The sequence below is a fragment of the Balearica regulorum genome, chromosome Z (assembly GCF_011004875.1).
Source record: "Balearica regulorum gibbericeps isolate bBalReg1 chromosome Z, bBalReg1.pri, whole genome shotgun sequence".
NCBI lineage: Eukaryota > Metazoa > Chordata > Aves > Gruiformes > Gruidae > Balearica > Balearica regulorum.
The window spans coordinates 23652694-23666156 of NC_046220.1; the positions used below are offsets into that span (position 1 = coordinate 23652694).

Here is a 13463-nt window from a genome sequence, read left to right on the forward strand (position 1 = left end):
TTAATCCTCCTATCCCTAGCTGCATTTAAGAACAAACCCCGAAACTTCTAGTCTGCAGCAGTTAGAAGGGAGACTATTTTGTCTGGTTTTTCCTCATCCGAGCTATGTGGGCGCACACATATAATGAGGAGTCCAAAAATACTGTACAGCTTTGGGTATGGTTAGAGAGAATTAAGAAAAGACTAGGTATAGAATGAGAATTGCCCATGAGTAGAACAGCAGATCTAGTACCTTCTGCTCATGCTCTCATTCCTTCTGTATCAGAATGCTCAGGTCATCAAAGGAATGCAGGAAGGAGTAGAAAACAGCCATCACAGAAAACTGCTATTCATCAGCTTGTTTTAGCAAGAAGGGCTTTGATATCAGAAAGTGAATTGCAAGGTATGTAACACTACTCCTTTTAATAAATTTGAAAAAGCTGACATTGAAAAAAATTGTCAGCAAATTATACCGTACTATAACCTCTAGCTTAGGTACCCTCTGAATTCCTGGGGCTTTCAGCTGTGTAGAAAAAACAAGGGCCAGGTGAAAATTACTATTATCAGTTATCCTAATACAATGTGTAAAAGGGTCAGTCCCTTTAAAAGGGGGCCACACAATTTTCTCTAAACCTCAACTGCATTGAGAGGATTTTCTTCTTAGTTTTTCTGTCCACTTCTGCATGAAGGTTATTTTCGCGGACAGCAGACTAAAATACTGAAGTGTTACTATACCTGACCTTCCTAAATCCTTTTGACTAGGGGGTATGGTAGAAAGTTTTTTTGGTTTTGTTCTTCCATAAATCAATTCATAACTTGGCAAGTGCTTTCAATCCACTGTTACATTTTGGGATACTTAAGTTCAATATTTGGTCTGTACTCACCAACCATCAAAATAATTGAAATAATAAATGATCCATGTCCTCTGCATTCCTTAAAAGACCAGGAGGAGAAGGAAAGAGAAGATGATGGTCTGAACTCTTGGCTTGCCTTCCTCATTACAGGTGAAGTATGATGGGGTTCAAGTGCATATGTTTGTGAAATAGAAATGACCTCATATTTAGGATTTCACCAAAGAATGCTAACAATCAAAAAACCATATTAATATAAAAAAAAGAGTGAAATCCAGAAGTTATACATTTCAGGCTATGAACAGTCAAGTTCAGCTTTTATTACACTGCTGAGAAAAAAGCCCCACTTCTTCCTTTATAACTCTGAGTTGGGAAGTTCCTTAGCTGGTTAGTCATGCCGCATTCAGAATACGACTGTGAAAATACGAAACATGATTTGCATTTAAATACTATATTGAACACAAAGCAGTCCAGACATCATTTGAATCATAACTTATATTGGACCAGGGATGATTCACAAGCCTGAACACTCATTCTTCATTATGATCATCTTTGCTATTCATGGTTAATTGTGTATGTCCTCACTGCATATGACTTGCTCTTGTTAACTTTTGTATTTCTAATAATCTTTTAAGGATTCAATTCTAGAAAGTTTAAGCTATTAAGAAGTCTGAGACAGGCCTTTATTTTCTTATTTTAACTGGAAACACAAAATAAACCCCAAACCATTAACGTTAAATAAATCAGCTCTAAAAAAAAAGAAAAAAACATTATTTTATAATAAAGAAACAGTCCCCCATATCAGATGACCTATCAGGGTGTGCTGAAGGGAATATATCAGCATCTGTTCACACAGGTCCCGCACGAATTTTGGAAAATCACCAGTGGAGACCTAGTCTCCACTTTGGTGACAATAACTTACTGTCACTGCATATCAGTAGTAGTAGAGACAATTTTAAAAAGGATTTCATTACACTGATGAAACAATAATTAATCATGTTTCATCAACATAAACATTTTACACATACTGCAATCCAACATAAGACCATAGAAACCAGATGAACCGATTTTAGACATAAGCATTTCCAGCTTACACTGTATTATTCCATGCTGATGATATACTAACAGTGTACTATGACAACATGCATCAAAACATTTATCATACCCAAATATTTTGTGCAAATGTTTTGGCAAGTATCACGATAGCATTTGAGGGAAGATGTTTAGGAAAGTCTGCACTCATAAATAATTTAAAGTATTATATTTAAAAGTGATCTTTTATTCAAGCTACCATTTTTAAGAGTGTGACTACTGTTTCTTCCAGGAACTAATTCCGCTTGTTACACAAAACAATACTAAGATCATTTCTTTTTAAGACTTAAAAAGATATAGGAAGAAGCAGCACCATAATAATAATAATAATCACTACTGTGCTTTTGTCACCCTTTTTTCTTTCACAAAAAAAGTAGTGACAGCACGTCTGCATCTATTGTATGTTCTAATGTTTAAGCAACTGTAACAAACATTCAAAATGTTACAGGAGAAACACCTAGTATCACCCATTTACCTTTTGAAACCAATTACTCCAAGTGGTAAGTCCTCAACCAATGTTTTAAAATTTAACATCATCCAAAGCCTCTCTTACTGATAGACAGGAAATCTATGATTCTAAAAAATCATAGTATATATACAGAAAAGGTTTTGAGGGGATGTTTAGAAATTTAAACTCGGTAAGTGAGATTTGTCTTCATCAGACCTTTTTCATGCATCACTGCATTTAACAGAACTGAGAATGAAGAAGAAATATTTTACCAGTTACTTCCGAGTTTCCTTAAAAATACAGAAGAGTCTGGCTCCAGGAAACTCCTTTCGGTACATACGGTTACATGTATTTTCAAAGAACTGTAATTTTGACAAAATATTCATAAATGTATTAATTGCATTAGAAGTAACAGAATAGTAAAACATTTGACTATTTGACTGAATAGTAAAAACAACACAGTAGAAAGAACATTAAGGAGCACTTTCAACAGAACAAACAGCAGAGGGGGGAAGTATTTAAAAAACTGAAATTGATCTATATTCTATTATTCATGTATGCACAGTAATTTACTGAAAAGACTTCTATGCTAATTGAGAAGCTATATGTTCTTGCTAGGCCTTTAAAAGGCATCCTTCAGTATATGACTATCCAAATGAAGTCAAAACCAGGCTCTGCGGATCCCTTGAAGAAAATCCTACCAAATGAAAAATGCTCCTTACGGCTCATAGCTGGGGTCCTCCGTGTAAGTCAACAGGAAGGATTTTAAATCTGGACTAAACAGCGAATAGGATGAAATAATTTGGCAGCATATGCGTCTTCCAAAAATCGCCACACATTTTTGCAAAAGCAAGGAACGTTCTGCTGGCAATGACCTAATTACTAGAATAAAAGCTGCGTATCTGACAAAGGGAAAGAAAGAACCCATTGCTTCATACATAATTTATTAAGATTTCCCACAGCATTCAGTTTAAGTCGCGGACCCAAGCATCTCTTTGTGATGGTAAATAAATTTGTAAGAAGTCAGCGGACCCCAGGGCGCACCGAACGCGCAGCACTGCCCCCAGAGCGCTCCTCGCCAGGCCCGCTCGGCGCGGCCCTCCGCCGCGCGCCCGGCCTCCCGTCCCCCCGCGGCTCGCCCTGCCCGGCGAAGGGGACGCGCTGCGGCAGGGGAGACACCACCGCCCCCCGTCACTAACAAAGCCGGGCCAGTGCCACCCTCGGGCAGCGCCTCGCCCCCCCCCCCCCCCCCCCGCGCCCGAAGGAGCACCTCCGCACACCGGGCAGGGGCCGCTCGCCTCCCGCCTGGCCCCGGAGCCCGCGCTGCGGGGCGCACGGCCGCGCCAGGGCTCCGCGGCGGCTTTGTGCCCCTCGCCTGCGGGGCGGGCTGGGGCTCGGTCCCGCCCGCAGTGGCTCCCCGCCATGCCCGGCCGCGGGTTTTCCTCCTTCCCGCGCCGGCAGCCCTTTTCCCGCAGCCTGCTTTTTAGGTTTTCTGGGGGTTAAGCCACAAAAGCCGCTTTCTTCTCCCTTCCCGGCGGCGCCGCCGCCTCCCTGTCACAGGCGGAGGGAGCCGCCTCGCCTCGCCCGCCGCTGCCGCCCGGGCACGGCGGCCCCAGGAAGCCGCCGCGGCACTCACCCCATGGCCGCGGCCGCTGCGCCTCCATCCCGCCGCTAGCGCCCGGCCCGGCCGGCCCCGCCCGCACCCACCGGCTGCGCCAGCGCCGCGGCCAATACCGCCCCACCGGTCACGTGCCGCCCGGCGCGGCGCCGCAGCCAATGGGGCGGCACGCCCCGGAGAATGCGTCCGCCCCCTCCGCGGGGAACGGCCGCGTCCCCTCCCCGCGCCAGGGGGAGGAGCCGCGCCGGCGGGCGGGCCGGGAGCTGCGGCTCTCGGCACCGGGACCGGCACGGCACGGGGCGGGGCGGGCCTACGAGCAGCCTCGGGGCGCCGGCACTGCGGCGGGCTGCCCCACGGCCCACCACTGCCCGGAGGGGCTGAGCGCTCTCCCGTAGCCAACCGCGCCGGCGGCACCCGGGGTTGGAGCCGGGCAGTCAATGGGAAGGAGAGAAGGCGAGCTCAGGCGCAATGCCGTGCGAGGACGCCCTCCTCCCCGCAGGACAGCGCTGCGGCCGTCCCCGCCGGCGCGCACCGCCCAAGGCCTGCGCTGTCCAAAACCTGTTAGCGCCTGCTGCACACCCATGACGTAAAATACAGAATATGTTTTCTGCTACTGCACACAGGCGCACATGCCTGCGTACATGTTAGGTAGGTTTTAAACCACTGAGAAGGCAGGCAGGAGCTTCTTTTCAATGCATATAGCACCCCTCGATCCATGTTCGAGCATCAGCACTCACTCTGCATAGCCACGGGCTCTCTGCAGTAATTAGCTCACTGCATCACTTCAGTTGTGATGATTACCATTCGTTCTCCCTTCAAGGGACACAAGGACTAAATACATGTAATACTACAATCGTTTGCATTTATATAAAGGACAATGCTTTTATAGAAAAATGAAATTAGGTTCTGCGTGTACTAGAAATAAAGCTAACAGTTCATCTAATTTTTAAAGAAATACATTGAGATACTGCTTATTAAAAAGGCAACAGTAAGCATATCCTTCAGGGGTATCCTAGATTTATTTGCAGTTCAGGGAAATACTGTTTTCATGTTCTTTTCAGACATAAAAGTTGTCACTACTACTTGGTAGTTTAGTAACAGATCAAGTACGTATACAATTTAAGCTATACCACATTAGAACAGTAAATACCAGTTTAGTGATGGGTTGAAAAAAACAATCCAAAAGACAGACGAACAAACAAATCAATTCATGAAACTATTTCAGAATCTCCTTCCAGAACTGATCTCTCTCCAAGGATAAGGATGTAGCAAAGTATTCGTGAAGAAAACTTAAAACCCCACAGAAGCACACTACTGAATACAAAAAATAGCAGAAATTGAGCTATATTTCAGCTGTTTGAGCTTGTAGTCTGTATTTTTACTTTAAAAAAAAAGGTTGTACAGGTAACAGGTACTATGGGGATGATGTTTAAGAAAATCGAGCTCTAATACAAAAGGCAGCTTTGTAGAAATAGCACAAAACCAAGTCTTTTTAATCCCCTAGAAGAAGCATTCAAGAATAAATCTATGGGCAGTGCAGTCCATCTTAACAGACTAGCACCTGACAGAAGGCATCTGAAAAAGTGCAACAGTTTCTCAACTAGAGCAAATGAATGCCATTCCCTGTGGCACTTCACATAAATTATGGAGTTATATACTTATACAAGTGAACATAAGGATAGATGGCTCATTAAGTACATCTATCCTTACAAGCCTGAGGAAATTTCATTCTTCCTATAGCAATTTCTTTGATCTGTATGAAACAAGCAGGCTCGTAATAACCTCATGGCTGGGACCAAAGTTAAAGGCACTACAGGCCTGTGCACGCGTGTGAGAAATTGCACCACAGATACTTAAATACTACGATTTTAATTTCAGCTTGTTTTTCATGGCTCCTTTTTCCAGTAATAAAAGGCAGTACTCCACCCTCAGAAAAGATGGTCTTTGCCAGATAACCTTTCACTGAATGTCATGATGATTAAGGAGATGTGTAATACCACGTCATCTGCTACCTTCAGCATGGTATTACACAAAATCCTCTTTGACTTCATCAGTATGCCTAACTATGGAGGTCCTGTCACTTAAGCAGTCACGGTAAACCATTTTAAACAAAAGTTAAGTGGGCCAGTATTCAATGGTGTTTCAGGCTATATGATTTTTTGCTATAAAACTTCTATTAATTACAGCAACAGTTGACATCCTTCTGGGTTTTGATCCACTCAATTTCATTTTAGACTTGATGTACTACAGAGACTGAGTTCATACTCCCTCAGCTGTAACAAATGACCACATTACTCTTAACAGGTTTTAGGTTTAGAACCTAGCTAGGCATTAGATCTCAAGCCATCTTACTTATCTATGCCACTGTTCCTCCTTTCAGAAAAGCAAACCAAAATGCTCCCAGCTGTTATTGTGCAGGTCTTTCCATCCTAAAATTATTTACATTAGCATAAGTGTATACTCAAGTATAGACATAGCTCAACACTTAAGTTATCAGTTAGCAAGTTGTTGCAATGAGTTGTGGCTTATATACCCATCAGGTTGGTCCAGTAATAGTTTTAAATCATGTTCAGAAGTTGTAAGTGCAACACAGTCTGGAACAACTATTTTAAGTGCGCAAAGACAGTATCAGAGAACTGATGCCAAAGCAAATGCCAGAGAAACTGAAATCCTATATACTTCAAAGCTAAACTGTACACTGAAAGTAAGCTTGAGAAGTACACTTAGTTTTCTAGAATCCAAAATGGGAATATCAAAGATCAAAGGCTACATAATGTATTCCATTTGTTTACACACATCATACTGCATTTTCTGCAACTCTGAAAAACTAACTGTAGTTCTTGCTCTGTAAAAAGATTCTTCTTAGTGCTGGTAATGGTTAGTCCTTTCTAAGCCTGGCAGTCACAAGATAGGCAAGTTTGAGTAAATTCAGTGCTGATGAGTGATGTTAGATTCACTTCTCTGTAGCCTGAAGTCCCACATTTATTCGCAGAACAAGCGGAGCATAAGCAGCAGCACTAATTCTCCCGTTACATTCTGCCAAGATGACAGCTGAGTGGGAGGCAGAAAGCTTTCCCTTCCTTGCTTGTAGTAATGCCCATTCTGTTACGATTTCATAAAAATGGCAGCTTGTTTTGTGTCTGTGTCACATGCACTTGCCTCTGAAGCAAAATCCAGTATTAAGTGAAATTCAGTTTAATAAGCAGTGTCTTATTACTAAGATGACCCTTCTCATACTGTATATTCCAGTGGTGTTAAGACATTGATACACAGCTCAATATGTGAACATTATTGTGACACATACTCTTATTTTCTTTCAAAACTGCTTTCTTAGTGAAGTACTGGATTCTGCTACTAGAACTGATACCAATGAAACAGTATTTGAATAAAAAAGGTCAGTCTCTCAAGAAAAAAACAAAACACAGAAAGGAACTGTACAGACAAAAGTCTTGTTTAGACTTAGAAAGTAATTAACAAAAAATAAATTATCCAGCAGAAAGAACAAGATGGTTTTTTCATTCTTTGAAAGATACCATTACCCAGACAGACCTAGCAATACCTGCTCCATATTACATAAGAAACCCCTTTAAAATCTATTAAAAGAATCAAATCTCTGCATCTAAGCTATCAAATCCTAGCGACACAAAATTTTAGTATTAAAAATATCAGCTCGGTTTCAGTATTCAAAATACAATTACATCTATTATTTTGGACAAGATCCCTGCAGTCTACCAAGCACAGCTAAATGGTAATTTTGCTCCAGAAAAGGAATTGGAAATCTTTTCATAGAGCATTTGATGTAATCCATGCACTAAGTATTTCCCAACTTCTTATTGCATTTATAGAAATCCAATTTGAGACCAAATAAGATTGTCATAACCCTGTTTCCCCCACTACTAAACAGTGCCAAATAGAAGCTCTCAGCAGATGAAGATCCACATTTTTAAAAACATAAAGGACATTCCCCAGAATATTTCTTTGCTTCATAAAATCAAGACTATTACAAGAAAATGCAAGAGGTTTTCTGATTTTAGATAACTGGCTCATAAATGGGACAGTTCTCTGTGCCCTCCCAACCTCATCCTCTGCAACAGTACCCTTCTCCCTAGAAGCTTTTCACTATGTAAATATATTTAAAGTGACTGATATTTCATTATTAGTACATGCACAGTTCTACCTCAGAGACCCTGGGCACAGTGAATGGGTTGGATAATGAGTTAAATTCTGTCCCTGTGTTGCCAGGCACTATGGTTGTTATTACTCACAAATGTGAAACTTAGTGTTGCCAATCTGAGAGACCTTGCCTTCAGAACTTCACTTACTAATATAAGTTTTACATATTGACTTACATCAGGCCGCATCTTTTAGAAAAGTGGTATAAACCGATTTTATTAACAAAATAAACTGAAAACATTTCACATCTGTTTTACATAGATGCAACTTCATCTTAACACAAGACTTGACAAAATATTTTAGCAGCTGCTATAACTAAAGATCACCTCCTGCCTTTCAACTTTATTTTAAAAATTGATGAAGCTGAACATACTCTTTGCTTCTCATTTCCTTGGAAATTGTGAAGTTGCTTTCACCCCTCTCACTACCACACACAGACTGTGTATTGTTCCCTCTGAGCCTTGTCCTTACCATGTGACTAGGATCAGTGATAGTTTGTATATACACACATCGGGAATACTCATAACCTGCTCCCATCAGCATTTAATATCAGTGTTCTGAGCATGAAAGCTGTATTCCTACTTTGTCCATCAGGATTCTCTCAGAAATGTTGCATATTGTTACCCCATACAGATCATTAGAAAGATCATCAGAAAAAGAGTTTTCCTGAGGATCAAGAAACTAAAGGACCACCTTTCTCATTCTGCTGCATAAAGAATGGAGAAAATAACTGTCACTGTTCTTAATGCATCATCCAGAACACACACATTCAACTTCTGACACTAATCCTACAAAAATAAATAGGAAATTTCTGTACTGAAAATAAAGAATTAGAAAGAAAATCTTAAAAGAACAATTTGATATTATCCTAATGTACTAACATTTCACCATTTTTTTTCCCCAGAAGGTTACGCTACAAGTTCCTAAACTTGAGAAGATTTTTCCACAAGCAATGAAAAGATCGGTCTTTCACAGAGGTCAATTAACGACCGGAAAGTCATGTAATATAAGCTAAATGGAAAAAGCAGAAAAATCTTTGCTGTTTAATTATTTCATAAATAAGTCAGATGTACAGAAAGCTACCACCTGCTCTTTAAATCCTTTCCTATCTAATGCTGTCTACTGTTTGCCAATTCCTTAGTTTTGACTAGAAGTACTGTACTCTCTGGGGCATCTCCCACTCATGCTTTCTTCCCTCTGATTAAGTTTTTCCATCTGCATACTGGTTTCTTGCTGCAACTTGAAGAAATGAAGATTCAAGAAGAGGGACTGCTTCCTTCCTCACATCTGTTAGAACTACTATGGTGCCATGGCCTAATCCATAGTATCAGTCACGTATGTTCCAAAAACAGTACAATAATGAAAAGAGTTTGCATAGCAAACTATCAACCCAGTAAACTTCACCCATTCTTCTATCTCAGCTACATAATAAACCCCACCTGACACAACTTCATGCCACGTTAACTATGGTTTCCTTACCCTCAAAGTAAGAGCATCACAGTATCCTGGTATCTTATCTCTTTGTTTCCTCTGCTGCAGCTCATTCAGGCTTGTTAGGTAGTTTACTGTATCTGTGTACTGCAATTACCACTTCTTACTTCAGCCATGCCTTGTGTTTTCTTTCCCTTATAACCACCTGCGTACTACTTTTTCAGCCTTCCTTTTATTCACCTTTCTTTTCCACCCCCTCTTAATACTATGACAAAGTATGACAGTTGTTAGGCATAATTTCTAATAGACTTTAGAGTACAAGTCTTTATCAGAAATATTTCTGTTCAAATACCAACAAATTTTATTATTATTTAATCTGGGCCACACCTGTAGGACATCAGGAGGCAGCAAGTTAGAGCAATGTTGTGCACTACCTCAGATGACAGGCAACAGAGAAATTCAATACATACCTACATCAGCTCTTGCTTTCCCCAACTGCAGATATCTTTATCTTACCCAATATTAACATTGTGCATTAATTTTCACACAAATTTCTGGGTTCTAAATGGAAAACCAATCTTAACCAGAAAGCTCTGTTGCAACAACATAACAGGAAGATAAACACGCTAAAAAGGCAGAAAACAGAAACGGATGGTGCTCATCCAATCCACTAAAGGGGTCGACTCTTACAGAAACCTGGAAAGTTCACGCTGACCTGATAAACCAAAGAGTCGACTTTGATATGTAGATTCGTGCATGTGCCTACCCATGCATTCCAAACCTCCTGCAAACTAACGGCTTATTCAGTACTTCTGGAAACCTGTAATTGCACCTTCTAACCCATCTTTAATTTTATTTCAGTGATCTGATAACTGTATTTAAGGCCAAACATCTGTAGTGCTTAACATCTTCCATATAAAAGCCCTTGTCTAGCATAACTCAGGGATTCTCTGGGGGAAATTTTTTCAGAGGAAAAATTTCCTAGAGGACTTTGTTTATTGATACAGATGTCTCCTCTTTTCCCCATCTGGGCCATAGAGTAGAAAAATATTAAGTGTTTAGATAAAGATCAAGAATTTTATGTTTTCCAATGTTTCTTGGGGAGCGTCAGGCTCTGGATCTGCCTGGTCTCCACTAGAGCTATCTTTTGTAAGCAAAGCATTTTGTTTTAGAATACTTTGTCCTTAGCTGTCACACAGCTCTTGGCTCTGATGTACCTTTTTACCTAGGGCTGCGCATCTATCAGCTGCTCAGAGACTGATTAAAGGTCAGATCCAGTAGAAGAAATTCAGCACATACCTAGAATAGAGTGGCATGAATTACGAGACAAAGCCCTATTTCACTTATTATTATTTAGCATCAGCCATAAGAAGTTGCAGTATTCACATCTGTACATGACAAATGGATGACTGCACATACAAATAGATGATCAGATTCAGCTTCTTGTTACATTGTGGTTGACAAAGGTCACGGCTAAAAAAAAAAAATGGTTGGTACATGGTTATGTAAATTTTATAGTGAACCCAGGAGCATCCCAGAACTCCACACCACTCTGACAAATGGAAGCTCTATCACTTGAGTGGAATATTTACCTTGTTGTTCACAATCTTCTTTTCAGTCTTCCCTTTGTTTGGTTTGAACCAGATGTTCTTAATGCAAGAGTCAATTTCTTGTAAGCATTCTGACATTTTAGCAGTAATAAATCAGTTAAAAATCTATTTAGCTAAAGGTCATCAACAAGTTTGTTGCCCAGGATATTGAAAAGGAGGGAAGGTCAATTTTTGTGGAATCCTGTAAGCAAAGACCTTTTACAAAAAGGTATGTTAACCATCACTATTCTGCAAGTCTGCTAAGAAAAAAAAAAGTTCAAGCTATAGACAAGTTTCTTAAAGCCTACTGCATTAAGAAATGCTGTGACAAGGTCTAGAAACACAAAGATCTTGCTAAGTAATGGCTCTAAGTTCTCTCACCAAAACTATAACCTTTTAAATAGTTAAATTAAGGCCTGAGCCTCAGAGGCTCTTAGCTGGAACACAACCACATATCAAATCAATCTAGAAAAAATGTTCTTTACAAGATAAAGTGTTGACAAAGAATCTGAGGATACATGTATCTTCCTTAAAAATCTCAACAAATTCCACATTTCAGTACATAACAGTAATTACTAAGGAGTTCAAGGACAGACCACAAAAAACAGCTCAGTTTGTTAAGGAAGATTTATGCTGTATGGTTTAAGGAGCACAACTTAGCTGGTTTAGCAAAAAGTAGGCTGGATTTTTATTATTGTATATGGAAAATATTTCCAAGTTTGTCACAAGTTTAAAGAGATCCATCAGCTGGAAATTAGACCAACTAGAATTGAATTTCCTAACATTGGTGTGGTTAATCAAATCACAAAAGCTCAGTACAAACTGAGCCCACAAGGTAAGACAAGATATTTCTTTAAGAAATACTGACTTCTAGTGTTCTGCAGCTTCCAATACAAGGGTCATACTGAACAGTGCTGGAATCTCTTCTGGGCTTGAAACAGATGAAAGTTCATAATTTGTTTAATCCTGCAAGAATTTAATTCCTTGCAATATGCACATACACATCATGTGTTGCAACAACTCTCTCACACTACTGAGATTTCGTTGATTGCTTGTTAAGGTTAGGAAAGAAAGTCCTCCAGCTGTTTTCTCAGGACCAATGCAGAACTTCACCATTAACTGATTTCTGCATATGCAGAGATGAGCTGCTGTGGGAGGTGGCACTCCTGCAGAACAGACTTCTGCTCCCAGGTAGCAGAAAACCCACAAACACCTGGACAGCATGCAGTTTTCCTGCTCACAGCCATATTAATCATCAAGCCTAATGACTCGCATCAGATTTTTGGGTTAGCTTTTGTTTTGGAAATGTTCTTGCTCCCTTCAGCTTATTTATCATCATAAATGTGCTTCCCTGGATGATTTGGGTCTGACGCCCCTAGGGAATTTGCTGTTACATAAGCCTCTGTGGCATACTAATTTTTTTATTTTCCCTCCTCTCTTGGCACATATTTTAGTGTGTTTACTGAAAGTTAAAAATCCCCAGCCTCACTTCAAAATACGAAGTTTTATGGTGTTGATGGGTAGGTGCTAGGAGTTATGTTTTTCTTTCAGGTTTTGAGTGAACAGCATCTTCGAGTCTTAACCTCTGTAACACTTGTGAGGTTGAAAAAAGACTTTTTGCTTCCATTGGGGTGGTGGTTATAAAAGTCTGGCAAGTCTGTAATATTTTAGGATATTTTCTCCTAATAGTCTGTAAGGAACAAAAATTCAAGTATAAGCTAGGGGCGGGTGACTCAGTCTGCCTTATCCAGTATTCAAGCAGCATGAATACTTTTTAAAATTGATCCACCTGCTCTATAGAAAAAGAATGCAAAATTGAAATATTCATTGCATCTCCAGGCAAGCTGCTTCCAGTACCAAGCTCTATACATGTAGCAACAGTGCTCAATGATCCGCGCTTTTAGAAGTCACACAAAGCTGGCCTTTTCTTCGGGCCATTCTTCATCTTGGAAATCAACATGCATTTAACAAGTAACAAAGCCAGCATCTGAGAGAGCTGTTACTAAAAATTTACCACCACCAAAGTTACTTCAGGAAAGTACTTGGGAAAAGCAACTGAAGAAGAAAAGGGCTGATAACCATGCCCAGACCAAACAAAGCATCAGTGGAATAACAGAGCAGAAAAATGCACTTAAGTTTGTCAAAACTGAGAAAACAGGAGTGTTTTTAAACTCCTTGATTTAGGTAGAGTGCATATTTAAGTGACAGCTTCCCTCCCCCAGCTTGGATCCAGGGCCACCAGCTAGTCAACTTAGACAATGAAAATACCTAAGTTGCAAATAA

At 40.4% G+C, this 13463-nt stretch overlaps 1 protein-coding gene across 6 annotated transcripts in view; it reads right to left on the reverse strand.

Moving 5' to 3' along the window:
• APC (APC regulator of Wnt signaling pathway) overlaps positions 1–13463 on the reverse strand; it is a 105299-nt gene that overhangs the window by 74875 nt on the left and 16961 nt on the right. For 2 of the 6 annotated variants that reach the window (XM_075740046.1, XM_075740044.1), the window contains exon 1: positions 4006–4112. The exons of the other annotated variants lie outside the window; for them this stretch is intronic. The gene's annotated coding sequence lies outside the window, so the exon portion shown is untranslated. Of the gene's footprint in view, positions 1–4005; positions 4113–13463 lie in introns of those variants that run through there. 6 annotated transcript variants of the gene reach the window in all.